The 24,171-nt window shown below is 34.6% G+C and overlaps 1 protein-coding gene across 3 annotated transcripts in view; it reads right to left on the reverse strand.

Moving 5' to 3' along the window:
• Positions 1-24,171, reverse strand: part of LOC133634240 (receptor-type tyrosine-protein phosphatase delta-like) — a 643,216-nt gene that overhangs the window by 288,011 nt on the left and 331,034 nt on the right. The window contains exon 1 of one of the 3 annotated variants that reach the window (XM_062027361.1): positions 23,360-23,440. The exons of the other annotated variants lie outside the window; for them this stretch is intronic. The gene's annotated coding sequence lies outside the window, so the exon portion shown is untranslated. Of the gene's footprint in view, positions 1-23,359; positions 23,441-24,171 lie in introns of those variants that run through there. 3 annotated transcript variants of the gene reach the window in all.

The raw sequence follows: 24,171 nt of genomic DNA on the forward strand, positions 1-24,171 counted from the left end.
TTAACAGACAGTTACCATCTAAACGTCCTCCAAAAGACACATTTTCCTCTATTTCACTAAAGTCATTTGCAAAAGGTAAACATGCTAGGCTATAGGCTACTAGGAGCTAACAGCTACACAACAGCTAAGCACACAATAGCATACAAGGTAATAATCTTTGAACAATGAAACAGCACATTCGTCAATATAAACACGTATCAAATCATTATAGTTGCATATTACTTACACATACAAAGTCTCCAAGGTCGAAGCGTATTAGAACGTGTCCAGTAACAAACGTGTCCGCATCATTCAACTTACTGCACACTGAGCTTAGCATCATGAATTAATGCACTACTTATTCCATCCAATATTGTGTAAAATGTATATAATATAATACAAAATAATGTTTCATAAAATGTGTACACATTTTACTTATTCTGTCCAATATTGTGTAAAATGTATATAATATGATACAAAATAATGTTGTTTAATAAAATGTGTGCATTTATTACTTATTTGTGCAATATTGTGCTAAATGTATATAATATAAATAGAAAAATAAGGTTGTTTGATCAAATGTGTGTGCATATATTACTTATTTGTGCAGTATTGTGCTACATTTATATAATATAAATATAAAACTAATGTTATTTAATAAAATGTGTACATATATTACTTTTTTTGTGCAATATTGTGCTAAATTTATATAATATTAATATAAAAATAAGGTTGTTTAATAAAATGTGCATATATATTACTTATTTGTGCAATATTGTGCTAAATGTGTCCAATATAAATATAAAAATAAGGTTGTTTGATAAAATGTGTGCATATACTACTTATTTTGTGCAATATTGTGCTAAATGTATATAATATAAATATAAAATAAGTTTTTTTTAATGACATGTGTACATATATTACTTATTCTGTCTAATATTGTGCTAAATTTATATACTATAAATATAAAAAATAAGGTTGTTAAATAAAATGTGTGCATATATTACTTATTTGTGCAATATTGTGCTACATTTATAAAATATAAATATACAAATATTGTTGTTAATAAAATGTGTACATATATTACTTATTCTGTCTAATATTGTGCTAAATTTATATAATATAAATATAAGGTTGTTTAATAAAATGTGTGCATATATTACTTATTCTGTCTAATATTGTGCTACACTTATATGATATAAATATAAAAAGAAGGTTGTTTAATAAAATGTGTGCATAAATTACTTATTTTGTGCAATATTGTGCTAATTTTGTATCATATAAATATAAAAATGATGTTGTTTGATAAAATGTGTACATATATTACTTATTTTTGTAATATTGTGCTAAATTTATATAAGTATAAAAAGAAGGTTGTTTAATAAAATGTGTGCATATATTACTTATTTGTGCAATATTGTGCTACATTTATATAATATAAATATATAAATAATGTTGTTTAATAAAATGTGTGCATATATTACTTATTTGTGCAATATTGTGCTACATTTATATAATATAAATATATAAATAATGTTGTTTAATAAAATGTGTGCAAATATTACTTATTTGTGCAATATTGTGCTACATTTATATAATATAAATATAAAATAATGTTTAGTAAAATGTGTGCATATATTACTTATTTGTGCAATATTGTGCTACATTTATATAATATAAATATAAAAATAATGTTGTTTAATAAAATATGTGCATATATTACTTATTTGTGCAATATTGTGCTACATTTATATAATATAAATATATAAATAATGTTGTTTAATAAAATGTGTGCATATATTACTTATTTGTGCAATATTGTGCTACATTTATATAATATAAATATATAAATAATGTTGTTTAATAAAATGTGTGCATATATTACTTATTTGTGCAATATTGTGCTACATTTATATAATATAAATATAAAATAATGTTTAGTAAAATGTGTACATATATTACTTATTTGTGCAATATTGTGCTACATTTATATAATATAAATATAAAATAATGTTTAATAAAATGTGTGCATATATTACTTATTCCGTCTAATATTGTGCTAAATGTATCTAATATCAATATAAAAATAAGGTTGTTTAATAAAATGTGCACAGATATTACTTATTTTGTGCAATATTGTGCTAAATGTATTTAGTATAAATATAAAAAAAAAGGTTGTTTAATAAAATGTGTGCATATATTACTTATTTGTGCAATATTGTGCTAAATGTATCTAATATTAATATAAAAATAAGGTTGTTTAATAACATTTGTATATATATTACTTATTGTGTGCAATATTGTGCTGAATTTATATAATATAAATATAAAAATAAGGTTGTTTGATAAAATGTGTACATATATTACTTATTCTGTCTAATGTGCTAAATGTATATAATATAAATTTAAAAGTAATGTTGTTTAATAAAATGTGTGCATATATCACTTATGTTGTGCTAAATGTATCTAATATAAATATACAAATGGTGTGTGTATATATTACTACTATGTAATGTGAGGACATGCTGCATCTAATCTTTCATTCATGTTCCAGGTGTGCAGAAGTGCTGACTCAGCGTGTTTGAAGACAAGAATTCACGTCGCTCCACTTGGCCGCCATTCGTGTTTTGACTGATTTAAACCCCTCCCCCTTTTCATTGTCATTGTTTGGCTCGGCTCGCGACTTTGGCAGCAGGCTGGTCTTGAAATTGACATGTCACTTTTTTTTATTGCTCTTTCGATACTTCAATTTCCCGCTCTGAAAGCCGGACACTATCAATAACGAGTGAGACGTATCGCTCACATTATACACCGTCAATAAAGTCCAGGCTCGACATCTCCCCAAGAGACAGAGATGATCCGGTATTATCTGCTCACAGGTGCCACCTGGTGGCTGTTTGAGCAGCGAGTCCTGCATAAGTGAGCCAACCCTTCATGCGTCGCTCACACGCAGGATTCTCACAGGAATGACCTTGTTACGATGTTGCGTACTCCATCAACGCCAAATGGGATTTGGAGTTTGTTTTTCTCAACGTTGGGGAGTCAATGAGGTCACAGATTGCCGGACGTACTTATATGGGCATGGTAGCTCCGCCCCCTCTGCTTCATGCTGAGGATGTGCACGCATCAAAAAGAAATTCACATACAAATCGTGATTAGTCTCGATTCTAAATCGACTCATAGTGTTTCTAAAAATATATTTATGAAATACTTATTTTATAAGAATCACTTTTTAAAGCGCTTATGTTTACTTTCCTAACCGGTCACCTGCTTTAAAATGTTTCTTTACAACTATTACTCCCAATAACACATTGCAAGAGTCAGTTTGGCTCAAGAACCGGTTCTGAATCCCAGGAATCGGAACTGGATGGAATAGTCCCACTTTCTCTCGAAAAGAAATACTCCCAAGTTTACTTGTTTTTAGAAAAGTATGGAAATACTTTTGGTACCGGTACCAAAATATTAGCGTCCGCTTTGTTTGTTCCTTGGTGTTCCTCACTTTAGTGCGTCGGTGTGGTCTGCGGGAAGCCAAGGGGGCGTGGCTACAATGACCAGGAAGACTCCAAATATCAGCGCTCCTCACCTGACCCGGCCCTCGGTCTTGGGGTGACACCACACTTACTGTAGAGCCACACGTGTGCGGCACGGGGCACTAAAATGCCGAAATGCGCTGACACACACACGCGCACACACTTACACACACACACACTTACACACACACACACGCACACACGCACACACACACACACAGCTGGCGCGGCAGACACTGGCATCCATCACATCTTGTGAAACTTAATCCCTCTGAAAGGAGGAACAGCTGCAGTGGCGCACACACACACACACACACACACACACACACACACACACACACACACACACACACACACACACACACACACACACACACACACACACACACACACACACACACACACACACACACACACACACACACACTCTTGTATTTCTGACATTCTTGGTACCAGAGTAAAATGCCTCCCTCTTTAGGACCAGCCTTTATAAAGAAGTGTATTTACAACATTAATAATATATACATACTATGCAAATATAAAAAAGGTAAGCTTTTATTTTTTTAAAAAATTTTTTGTAATTGTTTTTTAATCTTCATTATTTACTTGAAGTTATTACAGTATGTCTCTATTTACAAATGTATTTAATTCATTTTGGCCAAAGGGGACACATTTCGATTTTTTACACACACTTGTTATTTCATATGTTGACCAGAGGGGGATGAATAGGGAAGTCCCTCTTTAGCTGCCGTCTTGTTTTTATCATATATTGCTGCCTTTGCACCTGTCAAACTTTATTTTTGTGTGCACATTGAATCAACAAAAAATCCGGACTTTGGAGCAATGTTCACGGACTCTAGTGTTTGGCTCTCTATTAGATGCAATGTTATTGATTTATGTCATCACTTGTTCACACCTCCTCATATGGAAGATACTTTTCCTTCTTCATGTCTCAAGAAGGTAAGGAATACAGGAACACACACACACACACATTCTTGTATTTCTTACCTTCTTGAGACCTGAGAAAAATGCCTCCCTCTTTAGGACCACCCTTTATTTTATTTTTTTTAATTTTTTTTTGTAATTGTTTTTTAATCTTCATTATTTACTTCAAGTTATTACAGTATGTCTCTATATACATTTTTTTAAAAAATACATTTTGGCCAAAGGGGGCATATTTCAATTTCTTACACACACTTGTTATTTCATATGTTGACCAGAGGGGGATGAATAGGGAAGTCCCTCTTTAGCTGCCGTCTTGTTTTATCATATATTGCTGCCTTTGCACCTGTCAAACTTTATTTTTGTGTGCACATTGAATCAACAAAAAATCCGGACTTTGGAGCAATGTTCACGGACTCTAGTGTTTGGCTCTCTATTAGATGCAATGTTATTGATTTATGTCATCACTTGTTCACACCTCCTCATATGGAAGATACTTTTCCTTCTTCATGTCTCAAGAAGGCTAGAAATACAGGAAAACACACACACACACACACACACACACACACATTCTTGTATTTCTTACCTTCTTGAGACCTGAGAAAAATGCCTCCCTCTTTAGGACCACCCTTTATTTTATTTTTTTATTTTTTTTGTAATTGTTTTTTAATCTTCATTATTTACTTCAAGTTATTACAGTTTGTCTCTATATACATTTAAAAAAACAACATTTTGGCCAAAGGGGGCATATTTCAATTTCTTACACACACTTGTTATTTCATATGTTGACCAGAGGGGGGATGAATAGGGAAGTCCCTCTTTAGCTGCCGTCTTGTTTTATCATATATTGCTGCCTTTGCACCTGTCAAACTTTATTTTTGTGTGCACATTGAATTAACAAAAAATCCTGACTTTGGAGCAATGTTCACGGACTCTAGTGTTTGGCTCTCTATTAGATGCAATGTTATTGATTTATGTCATCACTTGTTCACACCTCCTCATATGGAAGATACTTTTCCTTCTTCATGTCTCAAGAAGGCTAGAAATACAGGAACACACACACACACACACACTTGTATTTCTTACCTTCTTGAGACCTGAGAAAAATGCCTCCCTCTTTAGGACCACCCTTTAGTTTATTTATTTTATTTTTTTTGTAATTGTTTTTTAATCTTCATTATTTACTTCAAGTTATTACAGTTTGTCTCTATATACATTTTTTTTAAATACATTTTGGCCAAAGGGGGCATATTTCAATTTCTTACACACACTTGTTATTTCATATGTTGACCAGAGGGGGGATGAATAGGGAAGTCCTTATTTAGCTGCCGTCTTGTTTTATCATATATTGCTGCCTTTGCACCTGTCAATGTTTACTCTTGTGTGCACATTCAGTAAAAAAAAAATCCTGACTTTGGTGCAATGTTCACGGACTCTAGTGTTTGGCTCTCTATTAGATGCAATGTTATTGGGACCATGATTTATGTCATCACTTGGAAGATACTTTTCCTTCTTCATGTCTCAAGAAGGCTAGAAATACAAGAACACACACACACACACACACACACACACACACACACACACACACACACACACACACACACACACACACACACACACACACACACACACACACACACACACACACACACACACACACACACACACACACACACACACACACTTCAACTCATTTATTGTTATTGATGGCTACATATGGTGCAGCCATCCACTCTTTGTAAATAACAAACAGCAAACCCCAAATATTAACATATTCTTCACTGGAAACTGTAAACCAACTTCAAAACCCTCCACCAACCTTTTATATACACACTGCAAGTATATATATCATGTAGTAACAGACACCTTCACAACAATATGTAATATGTACAATATACACACTGCAAGTATATATATCATGTAGTAACAGACACCTTCACAACAATATGTAATATGTACAAAATACACACTGCAAGTATATATATAATGTAGTAACATACACCTTCATAACAATATGTAATATGTACAATATACACACTGCAAGTATATATATCATGTAGTAACAGACACCTTCACAACAATATGTAATATGTACAATATACACACTGCAAGTATATATATCATGTAGTAACAGACACCTTCATAACAATATGTAATATGTACAATATACACACTGCAAGTATATATATCATGTAGTAACAGACACCTTCATAACAATATGTAATATGTACAATATACACACTGCAAGTATATATATAATGTAGTAACAGACACCTTCACAACAATATGTAATATGTACAATATACACACTGCAAGTATATATATAATGTAGTAACAGACACCTTCATAACAATATGTAATATGTACAATATACACACTGCAAGTATATATATAATGTAGTAACAGACACCTTCATAACAATATGTAATATGTACAATATACGCACTGCAAGTATATATATCATGTAGTAACACACACCTTCATAACAATATGTAATATGTACAATATACACACTGCAAGTATATATATAATGTAGTAACAGACACCTTCATAACAATATGTAATATGTACAATATACACACTGCAAGTATATATATCATGTAGTAACAGACACCTTCATAACAATATGTAATATGTACAATATACACACTGCAAGTATATATATAATGTAGTAACAGACACCTTCATAACAATATGTAATATGTACAATATACGCACTGCAAGTATATATATCATGTAGTAACAGACACCTTCATAACAATATGTAATATGTACAATATACACACTGCAAGTATATATATAATGTAGTAACAGACACCTTCATAACAATATGTAATATGTACAATATACACACTGCAAGTATATATATAATGTAGTAACAGACACCTTCATAACAATATGTAATATGTACAATATACGCACTGCAAGTATATATATCATGTAGTAACAGACACCTTCATAACAATATGTAATATGTACAATATACACACTGCAAGTATATATATAATGTAGTAACAGACACCTTCATAACAATATGTAATATGTACAATATACACACTGCAAGTATATATATAATGTAGTAACAGACACCTTCATAACAATATGTAATATGTACAATATACACACTGCAAGTATATATATCATGTAGTAACATACACCTTCATAACAATATGTACAATATACACACTGCAAGTATATATATATAATGTAGTAACAGACACCTTCACAACAATATGTAATATGTACAATATACACACTGCAAGTATATATATAATGTAGTAACATACACCTTCATAACAATATGTAATATGTACAATATACACACTGCAAGTATATATATCATGTAGTAACAGACACCTTCACAACAATATGTAATATGTACAATATACACACTGCAAGTATATATATCATGTAGTAACAGACACCTTCATAACAATATGTAATATGTACAATATACACACTGCAAGTATATATATCATGTAGTAACAGACACCTTCATAACAATATGTAATATGTACAATATACACACTGCAAGTATATATATAATGTAGTAACAGACACCTTCACAACAATATGTAATATGTACAATATACACACTGCAAGTATATATATAATGTAGTAACAGACACCTTCATAACAATATGTAATATGTACAATATACACACTGCAAGTATATATATAATGTAGTAACAGACACCTTCATAACAATATGTAATATGTACAATATACGCACTGCAAGTATATATATCATGTAGTAACACACACCTTCATAACAATATGTAATATGTACAATATACACACTGCAAGTATATATATAATGTAGTAACAGACACCTTCATAACAATATGTAATATGTACAATATACACACTGCAAGTATATATATCATGTAGTAACAGACACCTTCATAACAATATGTAATATGTACAATATACACACTGCAAGTATATATATAATGTAGTAACAGACACCTTCATAACAATATGTAATATGTACAATATACACACTGCAAGTATATATATCATGTAGTAACAGACACCTTCATAACAATATGTAATATGTACAATATACACACTGCAAGTATATATATAATGTAGTAACAGACACCTTCACAACAATATGTAATATGTACAATATACACACTGCAAGTATATATATAATGTAGTAACAGACACCTTCATAACAATATGTAATATGTACAATATACACACTGCAAGTATATATATAATGTAGTAACAGACACCTTCATAACAATATGTAATATGTACAATATACGCACTGCAAGTATATATATCATGTAGTAACACACACCTTCATAACAATATGTAATATGTACAATATACACACTGCAAGTATATATATAATGTAGTAACAGACACCTTCATAACAATATGTAATATGTACAATATACACACTGCAAGTATATATATCATGTAGTAACATACACCTTCATAACAATATGTACAATATACACACTGCAAGTATATATATATAATGTAGTAACAGACACCTTCACAACAATATGTAATATGTACAATATACACACTGCAAGTATATATATAATGTAGTAACATACACCTTCATAACAATATGTAATATGTACAATATACACACTGCAAGTATATATATAATGTAGTAACAGACACCTTCATAACAATATGTAATATGTACAATATACACACTGCAAGTATATATATCATGTAGTAACAGACACCTTCATAACAATATGTAATATGTACAATATACACACTGCAAGTATATATATATCATGTAGTAACAGACACCTTCATAACAATATGTAATATGTACAATATACACACTGCAAGAATATATATCATGTAGTAAGTGTTGGTCCATGGTGGAGCCAGACCTCTACCAAGTGTTGGTCCATGGTGGAGCCAGACCTCTACCAAGTGTTGGTCCATGGTGGAGCCAGACCTCTACCAAGTGTTGGTCCATGGTGGAGCCAGACCTCTACCAAGTGTTGGTCCATGGTGGAGCCAGACCTCTACCAAGTGTTGGTCCATGGTGGAGCCAGACCTCTACCAAGTGTTGGTCCATGGTGGAGCCAGACCTCTACCAAGTGTTGGTCCATGGTGGAGCCAGACCTCTACCAAGTGTTGGTCCATGGTGGAGCCAGACCTCTACCAAGTGTTGGTCCATGGTGGAGCCAGACCTCTACCAAGTGTTGGTCCATGGTGGAGCCAGACCTCTACCAAGTGTTGGTCCATGGTGGAGCCAGACCTCTACCAAGTGTTGGTCCATGGTGGAGCCAGACCTCTACCAAGTGTTGGTCCATGGTGGAGCCAGACCTCTACCAAGTGTTGGTCCATGGTGGAGCCAGACCTCTACCAAGTGTTGGTCCATGGTGGAGCCAGACCTCTACCAAGTGTTGGTCCATGGTGGAGCCAGACCTCTACCAAGTGTTGGTCCATGGTGGAGCCAGACCTCTACCAAGTGTTGGTCCATGGTGGAGCCAGACCTCTACCAAGTGTTGGTCCATGGTGGAGCCAGACCTCTACCAAGTGTTGGTCCATGGTGGAGCCAGACCTCTACCAAGTGTTGGTCCATGGTGGAGCCAGACCTCTACCAAGTGTTGGTCCATGGTGGAGCCAGACCTCTACCAAGTGTTGGTCCATGGTGGAGCCAGACCTCTACCAAGTGTTGGTCCATGGTGGAGCCAGACCTCTACCAAGTGTTGGTCCATGGTGGAGCCAGACCTCTACCAAGTGTTGGGCCATGGTGGAGCCAGACCTCTACCAAGTGTTGTACCATGGTGGAGCCAGACCTCTACCAAGTGTTGGGCCATGGTGGAGCCAGACCTCTACCAAGTGTTGTACCATGGTGGAGCCAGACCTCTACCAAGTGTTGGTCCATGGTGGAGCCAGACCTCTACCAAGTGTTGGTCCATGGTGGAGCCAGACCTCTACCAAGTGTTGGGCCATGGTGGAGCCAGACCTCTACCAAGTGTTGTACCATGGTGGAGCCAGACCTCTACCAAGTGTTGGTCCATGGTGGAGCCAGACCTCCACCCAGTGTTGGTCCATGGTGGAGCCAGACCTCTACCAAGTGTTGGTCCATGGTGGAGCCAGACCTCTACCAAGTGTTGGTCCATGGTGGAGCCAGACCTCTACCAAGTGTTGGTCCATGGTGGAGCCAGACCTCTACCAAGTGTTGGGCCATGGTGGAGCCAGACCTCTACCAAGTGTTGGTCCATGGTGGAGCCAGACCTCTACCAAGTGTTGGTCCATGGTGGAGCCAGACCTCTACCAAGTGTTGGTCCATGGTGGAGCCAGACCTCTACCAAGTGTTGGTCCATGGTGGAGCCAGACCTCTACCAAGTGTTGGTCCATGGTGGAGCCAGACCTCTACCGAGTGTTGGTCCATGGTGGAGCCAGACCTCTACCAAGTGTTGGTCCATGGTGGAGCCAGACCTCTACCGAGTGTTGGTCCATGGTGGAGCCAGACCTCTACCAAGTGTTGGTCCATGGTGGAGCCAGACCTCTACCGAGTGTTGGTCCATGGTGGAGCCAGACCTCTACCAAGTGTTGGTCCATGGTGGAGCCAGACCTCTACCGAGTGTTGGTCCATGGTGGAGCCAGACCTCTACCAAGTGTTGGTCCATGGTGGAGCCAGACCTCTACCAAGTGTTGGTCCATGGTGGAGCCAGACCTCTACCAAGTGTTGGTCCATGGTGGAGCCAGACCTCTACCGAGTGTTGGTCCATGGTGGAGCCAGACCTCTACCAAGTGTTGGTCCATGGTGGAGCCAGACCTCTACCAAGTGTTGGTCCATGGTGGAGCCAGACCTCTACCAAGTGGTGGTCCATGGTGGAGCCAGACCTCTACCAAGTGTTGGTCCATGGTGGAGCCAGACCTCTACCAAGTGTTGGGCCATGGTGGAGCCAGACCTCTACCAAGTGTTGGTCCATGGTGGAGCCAGACCTCTACCAAGTGTTGGTCCATGGTGGAGCCAGACCTCTACCAAGTGTTGGTCCATGGTGGAGCCAGACCTCTACCAAGTGTTGGTCCATGGTGGAGCCAGACCTCTACCAAGTGTTGGTCCATGGTGGAGCCAGACCTCTACCAAGTGTTGGTCCATGGTGGAGCCAGACCTCTACCAAGTGTTGGTCCATGGTGGAGCCAGACCTCTACCGAGTGTTGGTCCATGGTGGAGCCAGACCTCTACCAAGTGTTGGTCCATGGTGGAGCCAGACCTCTACCAAGTGTTGGTCCATGGTGGAGCCAGACCTCTACCAAGTGGTGGTCCATGGTGGAGCCAGACCTCTACCAAGTGTTGGTCCATGGTGGAGCCAGACCTCTACCAAGTGTTGGGCCATGGTGGAGCCAGACCTCTACCAAGTGTTGGTCCATGGTGGAGCCAGACCTCTACCAAGTGTTGGTCCATGGTGGAGCCAGACCTCTACCAAGTGTTGGTCCATGGTGGAGCCAGACCTCTACCAAGTGTTGGTCCATGGTGGAGCCAGACCTCTACCAAGTGTTGGTCCATGGTGGAGCCAGACCTCTACCAAGTGTTGGTCCATGGTGGAGCCAGACCTCTACCAAGTGTTGGTGGATGCAAACACAGAATACAAAGATGGACTCCCAGGTTGCCGCTCAGGATGAGTCACGTCTGCTAAAAACTCCACCAGACTGACTTTAGTGACTCAGTGGACGTCAACAACACGATGAAATATTAAATATTGTCTTTGTCAAATATTCAAAGCATAAAAAGCTTTCAAAATGATCTTCATTCCAGTTGTGAAAAAGCTGCTTATAGACCTGTGAAGTATTGGGGGTTGCCATGGCAACGGGAGAAAGTCATTTTGCTGATTGCACCATAAAGATGATTTATCATTCTGCACAACACAATGTACAACTTTATGTACAACATTATGTACAACTTTATGTACAACATTATGTACAACATTATGTACAACACTATGTACGACATTCTCTACAACATTATGTACAACATTATGTACAACATTCTGTACAACATTATGTACAACATTATGTACGACATTCTCTACAACATTATGTACAACATTATGTACAACATTATGTACAACATTATGTACAACTTTATGTACAACATTATGTACAACACTTTGTACAACATTCTCTACAACATTATGTACAACCCTCTGTACAACATTATGTACAACATTATGTACAACTTTATGTACATCATTATGTACAACATTCTGTACAACATTCTGTACAACACTTTGTACAACATTCTCTGCAACATTATGTACATCATTATGTACAACTTTCTGTACAACATTATGTACAACACTTTGTACGACATTCTCTACAACATTATGTACATCATTATGTACAACATTCTGTACAACAGTCTGTACAACATTATGTACAACTTTATGTACAACATTATGTACAACCCTCTGTACAACATTCTGTACACTATGTACAACATTATGTACAACATTTTGTACAACTTTATGTACATCATTATGTACAACATTCTGTACAACATTCTGTACAACACTTTGTACAACATTCTCTGCAACATTATGTACATCATTATGTACAACTTTATGTACAACATTATGTACAACACTTTGTACAACTTTCTCTACAACATTATGTACATCATTATGTACAACATTCTGTACAACATTATGTACAACATTATGTACAACACTTTGTACAACATTCTCTGCAACATTATGTACATCATTATGTACAACATTCTGTACAACATTATGTACAACACTTTGTACGACATTCTCTACCACATTATGTACATCATTATGTACAACATTCTGTACAACAGTCTGTACAACATTATGTACAACTTTATGTACAACATTATGTACAACCCTCTGTACAACATTCTGTACAACACTATGTACAACCCTCTGTACAACATTCTGTACAACACTATGTACAACATTATGTACAACTTTATGTACAACATTATGTACAACCCTCTGTACAACATTATGTACAACACTATGTACAACATTATGTACAACATTATGTAAAACATTATTTACAACATGCTGAACAACATTATGTACAACATTCTCTACAACATTATGTACAACATTATGTACAACATATGTACAACATTATGTAAAACATTATGTACAACCCTCTGTACAACATTCTGTACAACATTATGTACAACATTATGTACAACCCTCTGTACAACATTCTGTACAACATTATGTACAACATTATGTACAACATTATGTACAACATTCTGCACAACATTATGTACAACATTAAGTACAACATTATGTACAACCCTCTGTACAACATTCTGTACACCACTATGCACAACCTTATGTACAACATTATGTACAACATTATGTACAACAGTCTGTACAACATTATGTACAACTTTATGTACAACATTATGTACAACCCTCTGTACAACATTCTGTACAACACTATGTACAACCCTCTGTACAACATTCTGTACAACACTATGTACAACATTATGTACAACTTTATGTACAACATTATGTACAACCCTCTGTACAACATTATGTACAACACTATGTACAACATTATGTACAACATTATGTAAAACATTATTTACAACATGCTGAACAACATTATGTACAACATTCTCTACAACATTATGTACAACATTATGTACAACATATGTACAACATTATGTAAAACATTATGTACAACCCTCTGTACAACATTCTGTACAACATTATGTACAACATTATGTACAACCCTCTGTACAACATTCTGTACAACATTATGTACAACATTATGTACAACATTATGTACAACATTCTGCACAACATTATGTACAACATTAAGTACAACATTATGTACAACCCTCTGTACAACATTCTGTACACCACTATGCACAACCTTATGTACAACATTATGTACAACATTCTGCACAACATTATGTACAACATTATGTACAACTTTATGTACAACATTATGTACAACATTATGTACAACATTATGTACAACCCTCTGTACAACATTCTGTACACCACTATGCACAACCTTATGTACAACATTATGTACAACATTATGTACAACATTATGTACAACATTATGTACAACTTTATGTACAACATTATGTACAACATTATGTACAACATTATGTCTCTAACAACGTCATCAAATCATTTAGCTGACAAACCTTCTGCACCAACGTCAAATAAACCTTTACCTTTCTACATGACAACATGCTACACACACATCTGCACATGAACACACATATGCACTCGCACACATCATCACACAAACACATCATCACACAAACACACAACATCACTCAAACACACATCATCACACAAACACACATCATCACACAAACACACATCATCACACAAACACACAACATCACTCAAACACACAACATCACTCAAACACACATCATCACACAAACACACAACATCACTCAAACACACAACATCACTCAAACACACATCATCACACAAACACACATCATCACACAAACACACAACATCACTCAAACACACATCATCACACAAACACACATCATCACTCAAACACACATCATCACACAAACACACATCATCACACAAACACACATCACTCAAACACACATCATCACACAAACACACATCACACATCATCACACAAACACACATCACTCAAACACACATCATCACACAAACACACATCATCACACAAACACACATCATCACTCAAACACACATCATCACACAAACACACATCATCACACAAACACACATCACTCAAACACACATCATCACACAAACACACATCATCACACAAACACACATCACTCAAACACACATCATCACACAAACACACATAATCACACAAACACACATCACACATCATCACACAAACACACATCATCACACTCGCACACATCATCACACAAACACACATCTGCTGTGTGTACTTCAGTCTAATTGCTGCAAAAGTACTTAATGAGTGATTGGCAACCAGCAGGGAATGAAACGTTGTCATCACGTTTGTGAGAGACTGCTGACGGATGTAAAACACACACACCATCGCATAAACACACATCTACACTAATCTGCACACGTAAACGCACTTAAATGCACTTAAATTGACATAAACACACATAAACACACACCATCGCATAAACACACATCTACACTAATCTGCACACGTAAACGCACTTAAATGCACTTAAACTGACATAAACACACATAAACACACATAAACATACACAAAAACACACATCAACACATACACATAAACACACAAACACACATAAACATACACATAAACACATAATAACATACACATAACACACAAATGCACATAAACACACAAACATACACATAAACATACCCATTAACACATTAATGCACATAAACACACATAAACATACACATGAACACACATAAAAACACAAACACACACGTTAACATACACATTAACACACAAATGCACATGAACACACAAACATACACATAAACACACCAATGCACATCAACACACATAAACATGCACATAAACATACACATAAACATACACATGACCACACACACAAACATAGACACAAATGCACGAAAACCCACACTAACACACATAAATATATGCATATAACACGCAAATGCACTTAAACACACATCAACACACATAAACACACACCATCGCATAAACACACATCTACACAAATCTGCACACATAAACACACCTAAATGCAATTAAACTGACATAAACATACATAAACACACATAAACATACACATAAACACACATAAAAAAACACATAAACACACATTAACACATACATGCACATAAACACACATAAAAAACACTTAAACACATATTAACATACACATTAACACATACATGCACATAACACACAAAAAAAACACATAAACACACATTAACATACACATTAACACATACATGCACACAAACATAAACACACAAAAAAAACACATAAACACACATTAACATACACACTAACACATACATGCACATAAACGCACATTAACACAAATAACAAAACACATAAACACACACATTAACATACACATTAACACACAAACAAACACATCAACATACACATGAACACATAATGCACATAAACACACATAAACACACACGGAAACACACAAATGCACATTAACACACAAACACACATAAACATACACATACACACATAAACATACACCTAAACACACAAACATACACATAAACACACCAATGCACATCAACACACATAAACATGCACATAAACATACACATAAACATACACATGACCACACACACAAACATAGACACAAATGCACGAAAACCCACACTAACACACATAAATATATGCATATAACACGCAATTGCACTTAAACACACATCAACACACATAAACACACACCATCGCATAAACACACATCTACACAAATCTGCACACATAAACACACCTAAATGCAATTAAACTGACATAAACATACATAAACACACATAAACATACACATAAACACACATAAAAAAACACATAAACACACATTAACACATACATGCACATAAACACACATAAAAAACACTTAAACACATATTAACATACACATTAACACATACATGCACATAACACACAAAAAAAACACATAAACACACATTAACATACACATTAACACATACATGCACACAAACATAAACACACAAAAAAAACACATAAACACACATTAACATACACACTAACACATACATGCACATAAACGCACATTAACACAAATAACAAAACACATAAACACACACATTAACATACACATTAACACACAAACAAACACATCAACATACACATGAACACATAATGCACATAAACACACATTAACACACACGGTAACACACAAATGCACATTAACACACAAACACACATAAACATACACATACACACATAAACATACACCTAACACTCAAACATACACATAAACACACCAATGCACATTAACATACATAAACATACACATGACCACACACACAAACATACACACAAATGCACAAAAACAGACACTAACACACATACATATATGCGTATAACACGCAAATGCACTTAAACACACATCTACACACATAAACACACATAAACACACACCATCGCATAAACACACATCTACACAAATCTGCACACATAAACACACCTAAATGCAATTAAACTGACATAAACACACACAAACCTACACATTAACACACATAAAAAAACACATAAACACCCATTAACATACACATTAACACATACATGCACATAAACGCACATCAACACAAATAACAAAACACGTAAACACACACGTTAACATACACATAAAAAACACGTTAACATTCACATAAACACACAAACATACACATGAACACATAATGCACATAAACACACATAAACATACACGGAAACACACAAATGCACATTAACACACAAACACACATAAATATACACGTACACATACACATAACCACACATAAACATACACATAAACAATCAAACATACACATTAACACACAAATGCACACTAACACACATAAACATACACATAACACAAATGCACTTAAATGCACCTACACGCATCATCGCATTAACACACATCTACACAAATCTGCACACGTAAACACACTTAAATGCACTTAAACTGACATAAATGCACATAAACACACATACATGCACATAAACACACGTAAATGCACATAAACACACAAACACATAAAGACACATCTACACACATTAACACACACAAACACACATAGACACATAAACACACATATACTCACATAAATACACATCAACACACATAAACACACATAAAAACAAACTCATAAACACACATAAACACACATCTACACACATGTCAACAAATGCCTGAGCAAATTGTTGAAGAACAACCTTTCTCAAAAAGGAATTTAGCGATATCACCATCTACGCTCCGTAATATCATCAAAAGGTTGAGAGAATGTGGAGAAATCACTGCAGGTAAGCCATGATATTACACACCTTGGATCCCTCAGGCGCTACTGCATCAAAAAGCCACATCAGTGTGTAAAGGATATCACCACATGGGCTCAGGAACACTTCAGAAAACCACTGTCAGTAACTACAGTTGGTCGCTACATCTGTAAGTGCAAGTTAGAACTCTACTATGCAAAGCCACAGCCATTTATCAACAACACCCAGAAACTCCGCCGGCTTCGCTGGGCCCGAGCTCATCTAAGATGGACTGATGCAAAGTGGAAAAGTGTTCTGCGGTCTGACGAGTCCACATTTCAAATTGTTTTTGGAAACTGTGGACGTCGTGTCCTCCGGACCAAAGAGGAAAAGAACCATCCGGATTGTTCTAGGGTGAAAGTGTAAAAGGCAGCATGTGTGATGGTATGGGGGTGTATTAGTGGCCAAGACATGTTCTAGGGTGAAAGTGTAAAAGTCAGCATGTGTGATGGTATGGGGGTGTATTAGTGGCCAAGACATGGGTAACTTACACATCTGTGAAGGCACCATTAATGCTGAAAGGTACATACAGCTTTTGGAGCAACATATGTTGTTATCATTGACGCCCCTGCTTATTTCAGCAAGACAATGCCAAGCCAGGTGTTACAACAGTCATAGTAAAAGAGTGCTGGTACTAGACTGGCCTGCCTGTAGTCCAGACATTGAAAATGTGTGGCGTCTAAAATATGAGAAGGGAGACCCCCGGACTGTTGAACAACTTAAGCTGTACATCAAGCAAGAATGGGAAAGAATTCCACTTCAAAAATGTGTCTCCTCACTTCCCAAACCTTTACTGAGTGTTGTTAAAAGGAAAGGCCATGTAACACACTGGTAAAAAATGCATTTTTTGCAATGTGTTGCTGCCATTAAATTCTAAGTTCATGATTATTTACAAAAAATAACAAAGTTTCTCAGTGTGAACATGAAATTTACATGCAAATAATTATTTTAATTGCGAATGTTTTTTTTTTACTCCCAGAAAAGTGTGTTTTTTTTAAATGGTGAATCGTTTCTTCAGTTGAAAAAATACATTTTCACAGTTTTTTTTTGTAATTGAAAAAATAAATGCTTTTTTACTTGCAAATCGTTATTTTTTGTACTTGCAGAAAAGTGTTCATTTTTTTGCAAATCGTTTATGTTACTCCCAAAAAATTTGTTTTTGTTGTTTGTTTTTAAAAAAAAAATTGTGAATGGTTTTTTCAGTTGTAAAAATAAGTTTTCACGGTTGCAATTATTTTTCGTAATTGAAAAAATTATTCGCAAGTGAAATAACAATTTTCTGCATGTAGAAGCATATTCTGTAAGTAAAAAAAACTAAACGATTCCCAAGTATAAATGCTTTTGTTTTTTTACTCCCAGAAAAAATTTTTTTTTTGTTTGTTTGTTTGTTCTTTTTAAATTGTAAATCGTTTCTTCAATAGAAAAAAAAATGTTTCACAGTTGCAATTTTTTTTCGAGAATTGAAAAAATAAATGCTTTTAAACTTGGGAATCGTTTTTATTTTTGTACTCCCAGAAATGTTTTATTTATTTTTTTGTTAAATTGTGAATCCTTTTTTCCAATTGAAAAAATACATTTTCACATTTTTTTTTTGTAATTGAAAAAATAAATGCTTTTTTACTTGCAAATCGTTATTTTTTTGTACTTACAGAAAAGTGTTTATTTTTTTGCGAATCGTTTATGTTACTCCCAAAAAATGTGTTTTTGTTGTTTGTTTTTTAAAAAAAAATTGTGAATCGTTTTTTCAGTTGTAAAAATAAGTTTTCACGGTTGCAATTATTTTTCGTAATTGAAAAAATGATTCGCAAGTGAAATAACAATTTTCTGCATGTAGAAGCATATTCTGTAAGTAAAAAAACTAAACGATTCCCAAGTATAAATGCTTTTGTTTTTTTACTCCCAAAAAATGTTTTTTTGTTTTGTTTGTTTGTTCTTTTTAAATTAGGAATCGTTTCTTCAATAGAAAAAAATAGCAAATTTTTTTCGGAATTGAAAAAATAAATGCTTTTAAACTTGGGAATCGTTTTTATTTTTCTACATGCAGAAAATTGTTATTTTACTTGCGAATGGTTTTTGTACTCCCAGAAATGTTTTATTTATTTTTTTCTTAAATTGTGAATCGTTTTTTCCAATTGAAAAAATATGTTTTCAGTTTTTTCTTTGTAACTGAAAAAATAAATTATTTTATACTTGCAAATCATTTTGGTTTTTTTGTACTACAGAAAATTTTCTTGTGAATCGTTTTTTTACTCCCAGAAAAGTAGTTTTTATTTATTTATTTATTTTTTTAGAATTGTGAATCGTTTTTTTAATTGAAAAAATACATTTTCCGAATTTTTTTTCATCATTGAAAAAACAAATGCTTTTATACTTATATACAAATCTTTTTTACTTACAGAAAGTTGTTTATTTTGAAAAAATACGTTTCTATACTTTATACTCGTTTTTTTTTCTACATGCAGAAAATTGTTTTTTTACTTGCGAATCGTTTTTGGACTCCCAGAAAAGTTTTTGTTTTTGTTAAATTGTGAATCGTTTTTTTAATTGAAAAAAGACGTTTTCACAGTTTACTTTTTTGTAATTGAAAAAATAAATGCTTTTATACTTGCAAATCGTTTTTGTTTTCTTTGTACTTACAAAAAAAATTTTTTTCTTGTGAATCGTTTTTAAAAATTGGGCATAGTTTTTTTAATTGAAAAAATACATTTTCAGAATTTTTTTGGTCATTGAAAAAATAAATGCTTTTATACTTGCAAATCTTTTTTACTTACAGAAAGTTGTTTATTTTGAAAATAGACGTTTTTATACTTTATACTCGTTTTTTTTTCCTGTTTTTTTTTCTACATGCAGACAATTGTGATTTTACGCGCAAATCGTTTTTTTTTTTGTTGAATTGTGAATCGTTTTTTCAATTGAAAAAAGATGTTTTCACATTTTTTTTCGTAATTGAAAAAATAAATTATTTTATACTTGCAAATCGTTTTTTTTTTTTTTGTACTACAGAAAATTTTACTTGCGAATCGTTTGACTCCCGGAATTTTGTTGTTGTTGTTGTTTCTTCAAAAAAATTGTGAATGTTTTTTTTAATTGAAAAAAATACATTTTTTTAGAAAAAATTTTTTGTGATTGAAAAAATAAATGCTTTTATACTTGCAAATCTTTTTTACTTACAGAAAGTTGTTTATTTTGAAAAAAGACGTTTTTATACTTTAGAATCGGTTTTCTTTTTCGTTTTTTTTTCTACATGCAGACAATTGTGATTTCACGCGCAAATCGTTTTTTTTTTGTTGAATTGTGAATCGTTTTTTCAATTGAAAAAAGACGTTTTCACATTTTTTTTCGTAATTGAAAAAATAAATTATTTTATACTTGCAAATCGTTTTTTTTTTTTTTGTACTACAGAAAATTTTACTTGCGAATCGTTTGACTCCCGGAATTTTGTTGTTGTTGTTTCTTCAAAAAAATTGTGAATGTTTTTTTTAATTGAAAAAAATACATTATTTTAGAAAAAAAATTTTGTGATTGAAAAAATAAATGCTTTTATACTTGCAAATCTTTTTTACTTACAGAAAGTTGTTTATTTTGAAAAAAGACGTTTTTATACTTTATACTCGTTTTTTTTTCTTCGTTTTTTTTTCTACATGCAGACAATTGTGATTTTACGCGCGAATCGTTTTTTTTTTGTTGAATTGTGAATCGTTTTTTCAATTGAAAAAAGACGTTATCACATTTTTTTTCGTAATTGAAAAAAATAAATTATTTTATACTTGCAAATCGTTTTTGGTTTTTTTTGTACTACAGAAAATTTTACTTGCGAATCGTTTGACTCCCGGAATTTTGTTGTTGTTGTTTCTTCAAAAAAATTGTGAATGTTTTTTTTAATTGAAAAAAATACATTATTTTAGAATTTTTTTTTTGTGATTGAAAAAATAAATGCTTTTATACTTGCAAATCTTTTTTACTTACAGAAAGTTGTTTATTTTGAAAAAAGACGTTTTTATACTTTAGAATCGGTTTTTTTTTTCCGTTTTTTTTTCTACATGCAGACAATTGTGATTTCACGCGCGAATCGTTTTTTCAATTGAAAAAAGACGTTTTCACATTTTTTTTCGTAATTGAAAAAATAAATTATTTTATACTTGCAAATCGTTTTTTTTTTTTTTGTACTACAGAACATTTTACTTGCGAATCGTTTGACTCCCGGAATTTTGTTGTTGTTGTTTCTTCAAAAAAATTGTGAATGTTTTTTTTTAATTGAAAAAAATACATTTTTTTAGAATTTTTTTTTTTGTGATTGAAAAAATAAATGCTTTTATACTTGCAAATCTTTTTTACTTACAGAAAGTTGTTTATTTAGGAAAAAAATAAGTTTTTATACTTTATACTCGTTTTTTTACCGTTTTTTTTTTCTACATGCAGACAATTGTGATTTTACGTGCGAATGGTCGGGCGAGAGTGAAAACATGAGTTGGGCGGCGACGTCCCCTCATAGGCGTGCGTGACGTGCCTCATCAAGCGTAACCACGCTGCTGTCATTTGATTGGAGGGTTGCAGCAGATAACTCCTCCCACTAATCCAGCGTGTCCTCCTCAGTCATGCAATTTTACATCCCTTCAGAGCTCACCTAAAATAGAAGAGGTGTTCACTTATTCATAGGGGGGGGGGGGGCGCCTGGAAAAGCCCTGTGAGTGGGGTTCTAAAGAGGGGGGTTAGGCAAAAAACCACACAAGGCTTAAAGGTGTCATCATAAGCAGCTCGCCCTGCAGCGACAGTGGATATGTGCACGACAACACGCTCCAATAATGGACTCCATCCTCTCGGACGCCAAGCCTGCACAGCCAGACCCAGGCGTCTAAATCCGGGGAGGCTGAGGCGCACCAGGGATTGGTTGCGAGGCGCTGATGCGTTCAGGCGCTCGCTGGAAGTTGAGAGCGGCGGTTAGGAAGACGCGGACTCACCATGTCAGCTTCCGGTCTGTGGGGGAAGTCACTGGAGCTCCGTCTTTTGTGTTAACATCCAGCGAGGCTGCAGACGCTCTGCCTCAACCATCCAGCATCCAGCGCCTTTTCCCCCCTCCCGCCCTCTCTCTCTCCCTCTCGCTCGCCCCGTGCACGCCCCCTCTCTCTCGCTCCAATAATTTCCTGTCCAGTGTGGGCAGGACTCGGGAGAGGCGGATGTCGTCTCGCTGCTGCCGGTGCGGCAAAGTGGAGGCACGTCGAAAAAGACGCTCGCCTCGGTCTTTGCGCGGGGAGCTCGGAGGGGGTCTTGGCGGAAACTCAGTCACCAGAATGGGACTGTTGAATAAACGTTTCACACTGCACTGTCATTAACTTCACTATTCTGCCCTGGCTACTCCATCCCAGCGTTAACAGCATGAAGAAACAGAAGCTCCAGAAGTTTTGTCGAGGATTTGATGTTCCTTCTTTTGTCCTAAGTTTTGATTTCAACACACTTTTTCCTTCATTTAGGTTTGTAAGACTGAACATATAAACATAAAATAAACACAACACAAGTATAACATCCATTGTGTATTTTATATAAATAATGTCCATTGTGTATTTTACACAAATAACGTCCATTGTTTATTTTATATAAATAATGTCCATTGTGTATTTTATATAAATAATGTCCATTGTGTATTTTATATGAATAACGTCCATTGTGTATTTTACATAAATAATGTCCATTGTGTATTTTATATAAATAATGTCCATTGTGTATTTTACACAAATAACGTCCATTGTTTATTTTATATAAATAATGTCCATTG

Source organism: Entelurus aequoreus, linkage group LG18 (assembly GCF_033978785.1).
Source record: "Entelurus aequoreus isolate RoL-2023_Sb linkage group LG18, RoL_Eaeq_v1.1, whole genome shotgun sequence".
In the NCBI taxonomy this organism is placed as follows: Eukaryota; Metazoa; Chordata; class Actinopteri; order Syngnathiformes; family Syngnathidae; genus Entelurus; species Entelurus aequoreus.